We start from the raw sequence: 16,653 nt of genomic DNA, 5'->3' as shown, positions 1-16,653 counted from the left end.
AGCAAGATAAGAGGCAGGGACAGGGCTGGGCTGTAGTCCATCCATCAGTGTACGGAGGAGTGGTGATTGCATATTGGAGTCTCATGGAGGAATTCAGCACAGTCCCTTTTTTCATTTGACCTGACTTGAAGCCAGGACTCCTCCCCTGGTAATGGGCTCCCTTTTGGCAGCATTTTTCACAGTAGCTTTGCCAAGTTGTTAGGTGAGGAGGAAGAGCTGGAGGTGGTGAGTTGACTTCACACTGAGAATGTGTTTGCATAGCAAATAGCCGTCAGTGTGTTTGGCTTTGTGCACGTCGGTGTTTAGTGTTAAATCCACTGTGGTTGATATCCATGTTCCCGTGTGTTATTTCTGCCAGAATAATCTCATGTAGCCTCAGTTTGCATTTTTGCCAGTTTAACATTACTGTAGAGCTGAAACGATTAGTCGATTAATAGATTGACAAAAAATGACTTAAATGATTAATAGATTATCAAAATAGTTGCTGATTAATCTTCTAAGCAAAAATGCCAAAGATTTACAGGTTCCAGCTTCTCAAATGTGAATATTTGCTATCTTGGTCTTCTATGCTATTAAAGCACATATCTTCAGGTTTTAGACTCATGGTTGGACAAAACAAGACATTTGAATCTGTCAGTTTGGGCTATCAGAAATTGTGATGTGCACTTTTTTTGACAGTTTATGGACCAATCGAGAAAAGAATCCACAGATTAATTGACAATGAAACATAATCGTTAGCTGCAGCCTGACTTTGCTTATTTATTATTTGAATATTGTATTATGTGGTCAACAGTGACCTAAATCCCACTCATTAAACTAAATGCCCTTTTTCTCCTCAGTGTTCAGGGACATCAGTAATCAAGTTACTAATCCGTCTAAATTTTACTTTTTAGCAATAAAGCTCTTGTCCAAGCCTGTGTGAGAAAACAAAAGCAAGCTCTTCAAACACAAGTAGCCAAAAATGTTTGTAACAACGTAGCAACGTATTAATCCAATAAACATTATTAGATGTATGTCAGGGGGGAAATGAGATAATTGTGGCAGAGGGAGTTTAGCAGGAGCTGGACGACCCTCTTGGTCTGATTCAACAAAAAGCAGTTTGACGTTTCACTGAGTTTAATGTGCTCTCTGCTGACTCCTGCTCTGCGGCACGCACCGTGGCCATAATGAAAGGCGAAGAGATGCAGTTTCATAAATTAGTCAGTAGAGGTCACATATGGGCAGAGATTATGTTTTAGTGATGTTGAGACACACCCTGATTTCTCTCTCTCTGGCTGTCTCTTGCTGTCTTTTCGTGTGTACCACTTGCTGTAAGCTGTGCTGATGCAAAAGGTGACAAGGTTTAACTGAAGCAGAACGTGCACGCATTGGAGTGTAAAGTGCACAATTAATAAGCTGTGAGAGTAGCGTGAGAGATGAAGGACTTTTGCTATCAGTTCAGTTCACTTGGGCTGTTTGTACCTGACTGTGAACCCACTGATTCTTTATCTTGCCACCTTTTTAATTAAGATGCGATTCTGTTCAGCCCCGTGCGAGGGATCTAATAATGTAGATAGCAATTTGTATCTCTCAAGGTCAGACTGTGTGTGTGTGAAATATTCAGAAATGTGTAATTAATCCAATGTCCAGCCAGTACACATCTTTGACTGTAATCCTCATTTATCTCCTGCCTGTGACTCAACACAGAGGATGTAGGGCTCTAATTTCCAAACTGTCTCAGTCTATAATCTCTCCTCATGAACTTTAGTCATCCTGCAGAGCGATTTAACTTCAAGGAGAGGCAATTTGCTCAAATGTGCAAGAGGGAATATAACATAACCCACCCTTACACCACCCATTGTCTTGTATCTTCACACCAGTATGTGTTGTTTCATAGCTCTCGGCACACACTAAATTTGGTCATGATCCACCACATGTCCTTGGCCTGCACATTTTCTGCCTGGTAAGTTTGATTGTATGAGTCATTTTTCAATATTTGGCCTCACAACACACAGGGGGGTTGTCTTAGTCACAGTTTGTAATCCGCACCTCAAAGATTATGAGAAACTGTGTGTGTGAGCCCATGCTGTCACCATGTCATCACTCCTGTCATTCTCTTTTCCTGAGCTGACACCTCTGCGTCTGCTTCCTTTGGCCCAGATTCTCACTGAGGGTCATGCTGAGGCAGCCTGCGCCCTGTAGGCAGCCAACTACAAACATGCAGTGACAATTCAAATCAGTCCAGTTCACTGGCTCTGTTTGTGACTCAGGACACTGAGCGCCAGGCGGAAAAGATGCATACGCAACCCGCCAAGCTGAACAGTGACAGATAATATGGAAGAGAGACCAGACAGTTCAGAGTATCAGGCAGTTTTATGAGTGTTTCACCAGGTATATGGCCCAGTTTTAGCTCAGCACTTTTATTCAGAGAGACTTGGACTGGAACAGTGCCAGGTCCATTTGCAAGTCAGAGAGAGCGCCTGCCGGCTAAGTAGTTTCATCCACAGGCACCAACTGCAGCAGAGGATCTGTCTAGAGTATTGTTATGTAAGCAGGAAGGGAGCAGTCCCACTTTGATCCAGACGTCGGACGGAGGCTCGAATGCATCGGTCCTCAATGCTGCTTGAGCTGGAGGCTGCTGTTTGCTGTCCCATCTGGGAATTTGCATATCGGACAGTGTACTGTACTGTACTGTACCGTACTAGCACAGGGCTCAGAAGCAGCCACTCTGCACAGTTAGATCATAAGAGGGATGGACTGATGGACACCTGAAGATAATGCTCATCACTCAGCTTGGCACTCTTGGTCTCAGCTTCCCTTGCACTTGTTATCGCATCACTAAGTTTTGTCAACCTCATTTTAGGTAAGTTTGAGTTCCTTGTTGAATACTGAGGACGAATAGTGTCTAGAAGAGTATATTAAAAATACTCAAATTTGACAGGCGAGAAGCATGCCAGCTGCACAGTTAGATTTTTAATTAAACTGGATTTTAAATCATTTTATTGATCTGAACTTTCCAATACCCCTAATGACTTTGTTGTCCAGAACAGCTCAGATAAACAAATACACCACTACTGTGTAGTGTTTTTTGAGCATGTGAGCAGTTGGCAGACAGTCCTTTTTAACAATAAAGTGTCCCGTGGTTGGCTGAGATATTTCTATCATGTGTGTGACTGCAGGCAGAGAGAGAGGCCTGAGGGAAACAGGACACAGTCAGACTCCTGAACTAATTCCTGCAAAGACTTTGCGGTCCCGTGCTGGACTTTTATTGTCCTTCCTGGGACGGGGAGTCATGTGCTCAGTAATTGTCTGGGATGTACTGCTGACTCATACCAGTGTGTGTGCTACAGGCTACCACTGCATCAGGCTCACACTTTACACTACTCATCGCCTTAGTTTACATCGAGATACAGTAGACTGTGATCATTCATGCATTGCCTTTTGATGTCCTCATCAAAGAGTGAATCAACATGAGCTGTTCTGGCAGTGCCGAAAGAAATTTCTTTGAAATATGAGGCTTAAGTTATTTTTATTTATTTATTATTTATTTTAGATGTTTGTTTTAAAAATTCTAGGATAAGCACATTAGTAAATACAGACACACACTGTGATATATAAACTTATGCATGCACATGGGTGGGTATATTTTTCGATACTATTTTCAATAGAGTACCTGACTTTCTGTACAAATACCAAAAGAATACTTTTTTCAGTACCCTATTTTTTTTTGGGGGGGGGAGACATGTTTTTCTGCAAAATCCTTTTTATTTAAAGTTGCCTGCACTAATCAATATTTTTATATTATGATTAAATGAGTAAATGTAATTAGTGTGCGCTTGTAGGGATGAAGCCCTAGGGAATCATCACCTGAATCTGCAGCTCCTCTCAGCTCTACGGAGTGTTTTAATGTCTTTCAACCCATTGTTTCAGTTTTCCAGCCCGCAACTGTTTTAGTTCACTTTCAACGCTCTATTCAGTGTCATTTTAAGACACAGCAGGCAGCTGTTTTCAATAAAAATCTTTAAAAATCCACTATTGGCTACCTGCCCAGCACCAAACAGCAGGCAGACAAAGTTAGTTAGTGACTAACTGGTGAACATAGTGGAGCATTTAGCGGCTCAAGATCAAGCTATTTCCTTCAGAGGTTGGTGGAGACCAAAGCAGAGCTAAAAGGAATGTGCATATTGGATTTAATTTCATTGGGTGGCCAAAAACACATTCCAAATAAATGCTAATGTTGCTAAATGTGTAAATCAGCAGTTGTTTGCCAACATGTTTCCCATTACATTTTTATAAGAAGTTAGTATATTTAAATTTTGTTGATAGCTTGTTCCGCTGCCCCCAAGTGGCCAAAAATGTGTTACTGCAGTCTATACACAAGCAGCTGCACAAGAACCTTGACAAAATAACAAAATTATGCTTTGAATCAGAAACTGTCCGTTTAAACAACACTAAGAGTCTACAGTCATGCTAGTGGCTCTATTAGGCCCATTATAGCAGGTATAATGTTTACCATGTTCACCATCTTAGTTTAGCATATTAGCATGCTAACATTTGCTAAAAAACACTAAACACAAAGCACAGCTGAGGCTGATGGGAATGCCATTAGTTTTACAGGTATTTAGTCATAAACCCCATAAAAGTATTGGGCAATGACCTGATGATGGCACAAGATGGAAAGTCAGGTGATCACCAGACTAATTAGCATTTGTCCTCTGGGAACCATACATGTCTGTTTAAAATGTAGTGCCAATCCATCCAGCAGATATTCCACAGGACATTTTACATAACTAATAATAAAGAAGGAATCTGACTAAGCATTTGATTTCAGCTTTAGGTACATGACAGTTTTTGATACTGTGTTTTACTAAAACACATAATGGTTACCAAAACATTCCATTCCCAGGAATAGCATGCACTAATGCACACAATACAGACCATAAAGTAATTCAGTTCTACATAGGTAGCCCATGCATGGCGCTGGGAATACCACTAATGGTGGGTGATGTCATTGCCAATAAAACAGATCTATCATGTATGCAATTTGCTGCACTTTTGAACTCAACTAACTTCAGTGTCACTCTAGATTATGGTATGGCAATGCAGAAATAGTGTCCTGTGGTAAGACAACATCTATTATGGTGGTGAAAAATTCTGCTGAGGGCATAATTTTCTTCGTTGTCAACAGCCTGCATCATGTCCAAGACACTTTCAGAAGCTCTGCATACGTAAAGCAGATGCTTTGTAGCTTGTAGTCATCATTCCTTCAAAGAGGTACCACTGCAAGCATTGTGGTCACATTGAGCTACTGCACAGTAAATCCATAGCTGATTTCAAATTACACATGTCATCAAAATAATTATGATGATTATAATATTAAAGCACATGCATTTACAGTGATGTTATGATGGGATGTTTTCAAATACTAGTGAGCAGGCTGGTTTGGAAAGTCTAGTCCACAGACACGCTCCAGTGGCAGACATATTCCACCTTGGCTAACCCAAAATCACATGTGTGGGGCGTCCTCGGAAAACCTGATACATATTTTATGCGTTCTATATAAAGCTGTTATACAGTGTTGAGAGAGAGTTCAAGATGCAACATGAGGTGAAGATGACTCCCATATTGTGCAGAGGTACAGGTCTGGCTTTATCTTTGTTTTAATGGAGAGTCTGTGATGGCTGCCAGAGGCAAGGATGTCTAACATGGACGGTTTTGGGTGAAAATGTCAGGGGCGATCTTTACACTATGGTTTGTTTCTGGTCCAGTTTTCTGTTGGGAAAAACAAATACACCAGTTTAAATGCAAATTAGGTGCTGTGTATGGTGTCTGTCTTGTCTTTAAAATAGGAACATTATATAGCTAATTTAATTGCATGTTTTAAATTTTAATTGCATGTTTTGATTTGGTTACCATTGACTGTGGCTTCTTTAATAAATATATAATGATTAGTACTTGCTTTTGCTTGAAGTGTTGTCAGATACAAATATATAAATCATTTGACTTGAACTTCAGAAACCTAATAAAGTTCTTCAGTCTTAAGTCTTCAGGTTACAATTTATGTCACTGTGAACATCTTGTCAGTTGTTGAGTGACATGTTGCAGCCACTGGAGAACTGACATTTCAGTGCAGCTTGCCCCCCAGTGAACAGAAGCTGAGTTGAACCAGACACTGATGGAAGAACACAGGAGGCTCTTGGTGATAACACTGTACAGATGAACTAGGAGGCAGTGGCTGTATTTGAATCCTTTCAGAAAATTTTGATGCTATGACAATATGTTACGTTAGAGATTTAGGACTTTACCAGATTCCACCTTGCTGATTGATTTGAGTGAACTTGAAAGTTCAACATCTGGCGGCCATTGTGGAGGTCGTCTGCTGTTGGTATGTGGCTGAACAGCTGACTGTTTAAGTTTAACAGTCTCTCCAATTTCCAGGAAATGAGCACAAACTGAAACCCAGATGTGGACAGTACCACGTAGTTGATATAGTAGATGAAAGTTCCACAGTGACAGAATTATGTGACGTGTGACTATTTCATTGTGTTTCATGTGAAACGTTTAGCTGCCAATGAAAAAGGTAAGTTTGATAACACGCAAGTTCATGTTTTTGTGGTTTAGGCCATGATACCGACCGGTCATAACATCTGTAGTAGCTGTTTTACCAACTTCCAAGTTCCGAGGCCACTTAATCTGAAATGTATCTTAGTTTTGACCCGTGTTCTATTGAATTAAATCCAACTTTCTTGTGAAAATCCAAAGTACTCACAAGTTCAGGGGGCAAGTCCAGGGGGCAGGGAAAATGTTGAATGAGGGTTTATGTGAAGATTAAGATCACAACTACATGGCTGACAATTCTTATCTTTTCCGATTTGGACAGTGGGTAGCATCATCAGAGAGGTTGTCTATGTAGGTATAACCCACCATGTTGGATTGTCCCTGATCTAGTTTCCTTTTTAAGATGTGCTGGGACACTTTTTGTGTGCATTTCACTAAATCCTGACATAAAAAAGACTCAGCTAGGATTCCTGTGCTTCCTAAAAGGAACTCTGCATTTGGTCTGCTGTGGATAATACTGACAGATGGAGAGGGTCAACATTTCAGTTGGTCATTTTTGGTTCTGCAGTGTTAAAGACTGAGCTCAGTGGTGCCACTGAGAGCCATATGCACGTAGGTTTTCACTCCAACCATTTAATTAGTTCCTCCCCTTCTGGCTAAAGGTGTGTTAATAGCAGAATGAACTGTCTTTGATATGAATGGAAACCTCCCTACTTCTGTTCAGCATATTGTTATGCTCTAGCATCCTGGAATACAATACTATTTTCTGTTTTTTACCCCAAGTGCTAGATGAAAAAAAAAAAGGCCTGTGTAGTTTACTCTGTTGGCTCTTGAGACAAGCTGACAGTAGTGACAGCTTTCAGAAATGAGAGGAGCAGATGCTCAATAGGTCACATAAACTGTGACTTTGACTGTGGCAACTGACAGAAGGACTTCTGTCATTCTGGCTCCGACATTGTAGAAAATGTGTGCACATGTGTTTGTACATACAGGTGTTGTCACGACGGCTGCCTCTGTTGTTTTTTATTTTACTCAGTCTGCCCCTCGTCCTTGTCTCCTGCCACTTCTCACTTCCCCCAGGCCCGTGCATTTCTTAGGATCTCTCCAGACCTGCCATTCTCCATCAATCCACCAGATGCCCTCAGACTTTCCTACCGGTCCCAGTTAACTGTTCAACTGTTACAACAAGGGTAGTCTAAAACAATAGGTTGTGGGCTGGCTTAATCACGAGGTCTGAGTGACAACAAAAGGTGACTATAGCTCAGGAAATCCCAAACAGGATATTTAACAATACAATCTGATTCAATCTGCCAGTGACTGTTTGGCTAATCCCTTCAACACCTATGACAATGTAATATCTCTTTGTGGGGGGGTGTTTGGTAAATTTAATTCACCTGCAAATTCAAGAAAGCTTCTCGAATACTTCCTCCTTCCTGGATGAGTAGCTCAAAGAGTTTACACACAGTGATCTGTATGGCAATGGAAATAGCCATCTGTCTCAAGACCCCAATGATAAACAAGTGAATGAAAGTTAACTTCCACACCAGCCCATCTCCACCTGCTCCTGGCCAGATCGCAAATGTTGCTTCATGCCTTTGCTTTCCAGCCTCTTGACCTTGAACCTGAACTCGAACCTGTGCCTGTGCCTACCTGCCTTACTGTACCTTTTACCTGCCCCATTCCTGTTAACTTGTGGATTCTTGGCTACTTCTCTTTGGACTGCTGCCATTGCCTGTATGATTTTCTATCATCATTTTACCAATAAATAACTGAACTGTTCCTGTCTGCCCGGTTGTCTGCATTTGGTTGTTTTTACTTGCTGCCTCGTACACACCTGCTTGACAGGTGTCATTTGGGTTATCAAGTATGTACCTTCAAAAACACACTGTCTTTGATGTTTAGCAGGTATTTATCAAACAGGAATTTCTGAATACTTTTTACTTTTAAATAAATTCCACAAACCCTGTTTTATGAGACACCTTTTAAAAAAATCAAAAACATGGTGTTCATGCTAAAAATTATCGTCCTGAAAAAATGCTGCCTTTGGAGATAAGGTTTTCACACAACACCAGTGTATACATCTCATCTTTAACAGACCAGCCAAAAGTATGGTCTAAAAATCAATAATTAAGTAATTATTGGCAGTTTCACTAAATGAATAACTAGCTTGTGCTGGTGCATATTCTTTATAGGGGCAAGATTGTTCAACAAAAACAACATAAATTCATATGCTGTTTATTGTTTTTTTTTTGTTTGTTTGCAATAAACTAATTATGATTCACCTATTTCTAGAATTTAACTCCTTGTGTTTGAGTTATTTCAATGTATCCCATAGGTCACCATTCATATGTTTTCAATAGGATCTAGACACAGAAACAGAAAGCTGCAGACATTTTGACTTCCTGCAGTCTTTTCTTGTGAGCCTCAAGGATGAAAGTGAAAAAGCGTGTTTTAATTGCTTATGCATGAACTGAATCAGATGTACTATTTTAGGTGTTGTTGCTGCATAGTTTTGGAGAGTTTTCAAGTGTATTTCCAATGCACTTCACTTCTTCTGCCTATTTTAATGACCCAGTTTGCAAGACTGATGGTCCACCACAGGAAACTGCCCACACTTTGACTCATCACAGCGCTGCAGTATGCTGTGTAACGACAGCCTTCATATTCCGACATGAGCTACAGTTCACTTCAGAGAATTGTGTCAGTTGCATAACAGCAGCATAACTGCAGAGGCAGGTTTGGGATTTTACAATACAACATTGTGTACTGCATGATCCTTTTTCCAAGCCATGTCTACTTTTGTTTCAGGTTTAAAAGAAATAATTTATGTCAGAGCAGCAATGTAACCTGGGATATTGTATGTGAAAAGGACCCATTGACCCCATTAAGCTTTAAAGGTCCAGAATGTAGGATTTAGTGGCATAGCGGTGAAACTACAGTTTGCAACCACTCTCCTGTTCCAAGTGTGTAGGAGAAACTATGGTGGCAAAAAACGCGAACGGCCCCGTCTAGAGCCAGTGTTTGGTTTGTCTGTTCTGGGCTTCTGTAGAAACATGGCGGTGCAACATGGCGGCCTCCGTGAAAGGAAACCCGCTCCCTCTGTAGATAAAAACGGCTTATTCTAAGGGAATGAAAACACAACGATTCTTATTTATTCTTACACAACTTATTTTCAGGCGTTTATACACTAATTAAAATGTACTCAAATATTATATTCCATTTCTGCCAGTAGCGCCTCCTAAATGTTACATACTGGCCCTTTAAGGCTGCAGACACTGCTAGTTTAAATGGTTCATTTTTTATTGGACTACAAACATTAATGTGCAACATATTTGCCTCTGATATGAATCTTTTTAGTAGCAGTCTTTTTAGGCTTATTTTTTTAAAAGAAAATCAGGTCACTGCATAATTGAAACATCGTATTGAAGCAAAATGACAAAAGTCCTCAAAACAACCATACTGAATGATTGCAACTAGTCATGTACAGTTACTTGTTTATTAATTTAATGTTGGCATTAAAAAAGGATATAGTGATGGCACTTAAAGAAAGTTGAAAGCTTATTGTATGTGCCTGAAGCCTGTAGCTCATGTTTGTAAATGCAGCAGCTGTCAGACCTGGTCCCCAGGCCACAGGTGGTTCATTGCACTTTATTTTATCCTCAGTGATCAGGAGTAAAATGGTCCCTAAAAGCATGTTGGAATGAAAACCAGCAGAGGTCCAAGTCCAGAGGATTGAAAACTGCTTTTTAAATGGTAAATCCACACAGAGTGACAAACCAGGTACAGTTGCTGTGGTACTGTTCTTTATCGGTTCAAGCTATTAAAGCATGATGCACCCCATCAAGGCCTCGTGTTTGTACATAACTAATTCAGTATTATCATTAATCCAGTACTTCGACCATGACTGGAGGACTGATTTGCTAATCTATATCAAATTATCTTGGATAACTGTGCTCTTATTTTGAAAAAAGAGAAATAGAGAGGGTGGAGAGCTTTAGCAGACATGAGATTGTTACATAGGACCTAATTTAAAGCATCTTTTTTGATAAATATGCTATAATTATTAAATGAAACTCTGCCAAAACCTCCCAATAAAATCACAAGTCAGGGTTTCCTCAAGGAAATTGTTTATCAGAGGTGCCACCCAGAACCTGATGCGTCTTAGCTTGTAATCAATTTAGAAAGGAAATTACGGCACTTATAGGCACTATTTTACATATGCTATTTGCAATGTGAAAAAAGTCCGGTTGCTTCATGATTACCTGGACTAAAGGATAGCTGCTGCAGATAAAAATAAAGGAAGTTTTGAGGAACTGAAAAATTCAGGGTCTAATCAAAGAGTCAACAATAGACCTTTTTCAAGGAAGACATTTTTAAATGTCACAGTAGGAAAAGCACTGGTGTAAGTAATACAGTAAGAATACTGATGGCTGAATTCCATTTAAATCCTTCAGTTTCAGGGTCCTTGTATTGGACACTTGTATATAACAGAGGCATCATTAATGTTATTAGTAACATCTGTGCTTTTCTTGACAAGTCATTGTGTTGCTGTGAGAAAGGACTATCAAATCAGGCATACCATATGAAGAACAGACCACAGGTGTTTCACATCAGAGGCAAATTACCTGCCATCACTTATTGGGGTGTGGCCAGTACAGTACAGACTTGGCTGTGTCGAAGCATAGAGAGATTCCTTCAGCAGTGTTCCATAACCTGATCCAATATGGACTTCACCCTTTTTTAAGATAATTTCATTTGAATAACACACAGCTGCCTGAAGCTGAAGCATTATTCAGGGTGTCGATGATGTCATGGCATTACTAACCATGGTTAATCACTTAAAGTGACTTATAAGGGATAAATCCCTGTAATGGGTCAACAGATTAACTCACCCGCCTAAATGCCCACACTAATCTTGCATGCCACAAAAAGTACAGCAGGCTTCAATGGAAAAGACAATATGTCAGTATTTAATGGTTTTATCGTAATCTTTGACTAATTGATGTTTAGCAAACATGATGGGGGAAAAAATGTATGAAGTGACATATTTGTAGGTGATAAGGCTTACTTAATGCACATGCTTTTTATAAGTAAACACACACACTGCAGGGGAGTGCTGCTGCAGTGCTGTAATTTTATTACAATGTGTAATGGACGAGGAGGGACAGTTTGACGATAATTGATGTTGGAGAGACAATATGATTAGGAAAAAATTTAATTCTACAGCAGGAAACACATTCTTCAAACATGTTGATGTACAAACTTTTTTGTCTGCGACAGTATTACAGCTCTTTTTCTAAAAAACAGCTTTCAGTGTTTTTGTCCAGGAAGAACAAAAAGGATGCAGCTCTTGATTGTGTGACACAATGATCCACTTTAGTCTGGCCATAATGCAGTCTGACCTTTTGCTTGCTGCCACAGTGGCAAGTGAATAAGAACATTATAGTAATTTGATCACAAAAAGCAGCTGGGTACACACATTACAGCTTCTATTAAAGACAGAAAATGTGATTTATTGTTACCTACACAGAAATGTTTATGCATTTAAAAAATATATTTTTGTTATAGAGACAAATGGATAATATGAACCAATGCTACATAAAGTACCACAGCACCATAGCTTAAACTATTTTACAACACTCGTCCCTAGATGGGTTTTTATACAATAAAGATGATTGTAATACTTCTTACATTGCATACATGTTTTGTTTACCTGCATACTTTATTTCCTGGGTTTGTGTGGCCCAAAGAAATAACTAACACTGACAATGTCACATTGTCCACAGAATTTTGTACCTTGCTCACTACAAATTGAGTTGAGTGCCCTGTGATACCTTCTATTCAAAGATTGTTGCTATATTTCATTTAATCAAACTACTCAAATAGATTTTTCCACTCACAGTACGCCTGAAACAATTAAGAAGACTCTGAGTCTACAGCCATGCTAGCGGCTCTCTGAGCTAACCTCAGCACACTAACATGCTCACAATGACAATGCTAACATGCTGATGTTTAGCAGGTATGTTTATCATGTTCACTACCTTAGTGTTATTATGCTAACATTTTCTAATTAGCACTTAACACAAAGTACAGCTTAGGAGGCTGATGTGTATGCCTTTAGTTTTGCAGGTATTTGGTCAGAAACCAAAACGTTGGACAAATTGAAAATTTGACCTGATGATGGCTCTTGATGGAAAGTCGGGGATCACCACAGTTATTACAATTCATCCAGAGAGGAACATGAATGTGTTTACAAAATTTCATGGCATTACATCCAGTAGTTGTTGAAATATTTCAGTCTGGACCAACGTGGTTAACCGGCTGACTGACCTTTCCATCCCTAGAGCCACACTGCTAAAATCTTTGTGCAACAATCATGTTTTAATGAGCAAACAAATAACTTTAATTTAATTCATCTAATGCTATTCGTACTCAAGTTTGTTAATTTGCAGCTTTGTCTACAAATCCTCATCGAAATGCACTGGATTGACTGCAAATAACACATTTCATACATTTTATTTGAACAGATAGATAAAACAAAGAAAAGAAACAGTCATGACATACAAAAAAATAACTGTAGCTGTACAGCTGTAACTGTTTTGTATCCCAAATAGCTGAAAAACAGTGGTGTTGGAGGGAAAATTTAAACACAAAGTGTAGCTTTTAGCTGTCACAAACAATGGAAACACAAAGTCTGGACTGGTGTCACCTAACAGTGTGCCTTCAGCCAAATGTAAGAAGAGCCATGTTTTACTTTGTCCACTTGATTGTTCATCTGTGCATGTGAATGTGCCTTTGTGTGCACATGTGTATATCTTTTTACAGAGTGTGAGTTGACCTCATGTTTGCCCCATCAGAATTCCTCTCTGACAAAGCTAGGACACAAGAGGAAGCAGTGAAAATCAGGAATCTGGGACTTGGTGCTATATATAAAAATTAGATCAGGTCTCTTATAAAACTAGATAGTACGACAGTCTTGAGAAAATTGAATTATGTAGATAATGATGCACTCATTCAACTCTTATGTATTGGTGCTTAGAGAAACTGGAGCACATAATGAAACAGCATGGCCAAATTCAGGTCTGTAAAATATCTAAAAGAGAAAAGAAACATTCACCATTTTATAAGGTGACTCCTCACAAGATGAGATTTGGCACGAAACAAAACAATTATAGAAGGCATCAAAAGCCCTGAAACAGATCTCTGAATGATGATGATGTTCAGATTTGGTCAACGATATTTAAGTCAATTTTTTTTGTCTTCCAAAATGGATTTATAGCATTTAGAAAATAGGCTCCTCTGGTGTCTTATGAGTTCAGTATCAGACCCTTTGGCACTGCAGTTTGGAGACTTCACCAGAATAAAGTGATCCCACGCCGACATGTTGTTGGTCTGTACGAGTATCTTTAGTCTGGCCCTCGGGCTGATTATAGGTTTGGAAGACTGGGGCAGTTTTAGCTTCTCGTACCACTGGCTGGATGCTTTGATGATGGCATGTTGAAAGGCTGGGATGTTAAAAAAGAGCTCAAAATCACATTCAGACTGTCACAGAAACCTGAGCCCCGGGGGAAAAACAAAGCATGATGTCACCAGAGAACAGTCAAAGTATGAGTCACTAATATATCTGTTCATAATGGGTGAAATATATGTGTGTGTGTGTGTGTGTGTGTGTGTGGAGCTGTAGGGGATGTGAAGACATGTAGTGTACCTTCAGCTTTCTCACTGGCTTGTAGTCATCCAGCATCGATTTGCCCCAGCTCACTTTAAAGCAGCACGTGGGTCTAAATTGTATTACTGTAAGCTGCATCATACTGTTAAGTGTAGCTTGTCTGTGTTGAGAGCAAGTTAGTCTACACCGCAACGTACTGTTGTCGTCTTATTGTCTCTGTGCTACTGACTGACTGACTGATGACATGTATTTACTCAGGTAAGACGGAATATCTTAGCTCATTTAACCCTGTCAGTTTAGATTCAGAGAACATGCATTTTTTATTTTATTTGAGGTTGTCATCAGTGTAATTCAGTATCATCATTCATCAACTTTCAGTGAAATAGCATCATAATATGATTAAATACTGTTATCATTTCACAAAATTTTATTATCCAAATGAATGATTCCAAGCAAATTATATATTTATTTTTTTTAAAACAAAAACCAAAATGAGTTATTGATGTATTTATGTTTTGTTGTGTAATGTATAACAGTGGAACACAATTATTTGATTACTTAATATGTGACTTTGCATGCATTTCCATATCCTAATATACTGTGTATCGATGTCAGAAAAAAATATGTATTAATGTTGTTACATTGATTTAAACCATATTGCCTTGTATGTAAGATGTCATTTCCTGCTCTGTTAAATGCACATGCTTGTGTTACGTAAATGTACCTAGGAGTCTGTGTGTGTGTGTGTGTGTTTTTGTGTCTGTGTGAAGCAGTATTTGTCATGCACATCAGGTTGTTTTCAAAACTTCACTTCACTTTATAAATAAGTATGAGGAGGAGAGATATTTAAGGAAGCGGGCACACAGGGAATTGTTTTTGGACTAGAAAAAACTTTGTCAGAAAAAAGAACAAAGGGAGAAACCACAGGAAATACAACAGAGGAGGAATCCTCTTTCAAGTTTCACTGACATGTTAAAGGTGTCACATGAACAAAGAAGTAGCAGTAACATTTTTGTCATATTAATGGCTTACATTGTAATATTTTTTCAAACAAAAAACACAAAACATTTCCGGCTTAAGTAATGTTTTTTTGTCATTCAGACATACTGTAATTTTTTTCTTTATAGACTGACTGAAACTTTAAATTAACTAACTCCTGGTGTTTTGTGGTTTATTAAAGTTTTTTTCTTTTTTAACAGGTGATAACTTTATTATAGTGCTCTTCAGAACATGGAACATGTGCATTTAATCTCTCTGTGTGTATTTAACCTTATTCTGCTGTAGCCTTGGTAAAGCTTAAAAGGAACAGAATTAAAATATTAAAGACTTAGAAGGAGTAAATCTTAATCACTGGTAGGATTTGTTACGTTTTTTCAGAGAAATTCTGTTGCAAAATGCTTAATATGCATGGCAGTGTGGTTTCACTTGGTGGTAACCAGTTTTTTTTTTTTCCTCAATCAAACAGCATTGAACCGAAACGCTGTTGTCCTGTAAACATTAATAAATACTTTAGATCATGCTCATCTTGCACTGTTATCAGCATTAGATGACAGGATGATGGGATGGAGGTGAAGGAGTGGGAGTGGGGGGCCGTGGGGGGGGGACAGCCGGTGTTGGCATGGCCTGAAAGGAGCCGTTCTCCTGCTGCATGTGCCAAGTGGTGTCAGTGTGCCACTGGCTTTCACAGCACGTTTCACACTGCAGGTCGTGGCTAGAGGACCAGGAATACATTAGGCAAAGCTGTTAAAACATATGGTGTCTTTTCAGATGCAACTGATCCTTTGATTGATTTTGTGTTATGCTGTTTGATATATATATTTTTTTTAATCAAATTTTAAGTACAACATAATTTAAATGAATTCTTTCTGAGAAACATTTTGGTTTCTATTAATCCTTAGTTAATCTTTGATTTTGAGTTGTTTTTTTGTGTTTTCTTTATTTTTTTTAGTCTGAGATCAGTGGTTTCACTTAAAAGTGCAACTAAAAGTCACCTAAACAGCATTCAACAGTAGGGTTTCTTCACTTCATTGATCTCAGTGTTTGTCCTGGTCTGGTTCTCAGACCTTTAGGCTACTTTGATGTTGTAATAGATACATAGTGGTATAATGGCCCTTCCCCTCAAAACATCTTCTCCTCTTTCTTCTTTCCCACTCACTTACAGTCACATTCAGTCAGGACGTCTGTGGTTAGAAACCTTCTCTCTCTGAGGCAGACGCCCTGGAATGCACAGCTGTTTTACAGTATAAATCTTAAATTAAGGCTTGTTATCCATCATTAGCAAGATGGAAGTCCACAACCTCCCACTACTGCCCAATAAAAACCACAATCTTTGTTTAACCACCAAATATGAAATATAAAATTTTGGGTAGTGGTTTGAAGTTGGTTCTGAAGTGTTCATGCATCTATTTTTCTTACAAATAACCAATCTATAGCTTGTGACACCATTA

General features: G+C 39.0%; 1 protein-coding gene across 10 annotated transcripts in view; it reads left to right on the top strand.

The window, feature by feature from the left end:
• Nucleotides 1-16,653, top strand: part of nav1b (neuron navigator 1b) — a 72,891-nt gene continuing 56,238 nt past the window's right edge. For 8 of the 10 annotated variants that reach the window (XM_044213494.1, XM_044213488.1, XM_044213481.1 and 5 more), the window contains exon 1: nt 2-225. The gene's annotated coding sequence lies outside the window, so the exon portion shown is untranslated. Of the gene's footprint in view, nt 226-16,653 lie in introns of all 10 variants that reach the window. The other 2 variants (XM_044213472.1, XM_044213433.1) reach the window with 2 other exon arrangements.

The sequence above is a fragment of the Siniperca chuatsi genome, linkage group LG2 (genome assembly GCF_020085105.1).
Source record: "Siniperca chuatsi isolate FFG_IHB_CAS linkage group LG2, ASM2008510v1, whole genome shotgun sequence".
In the NCBI taxonomy this organism is placed as follows: Eukaryota; Metazoa; Chordata; class Actinopteri; order Centrarchiformes; family Sinipercidae; genus Siniperca; species Siniperca chuatsi.
This window is presented reverse-complemented; position numbering and strand designations above follow the sequence as displayed.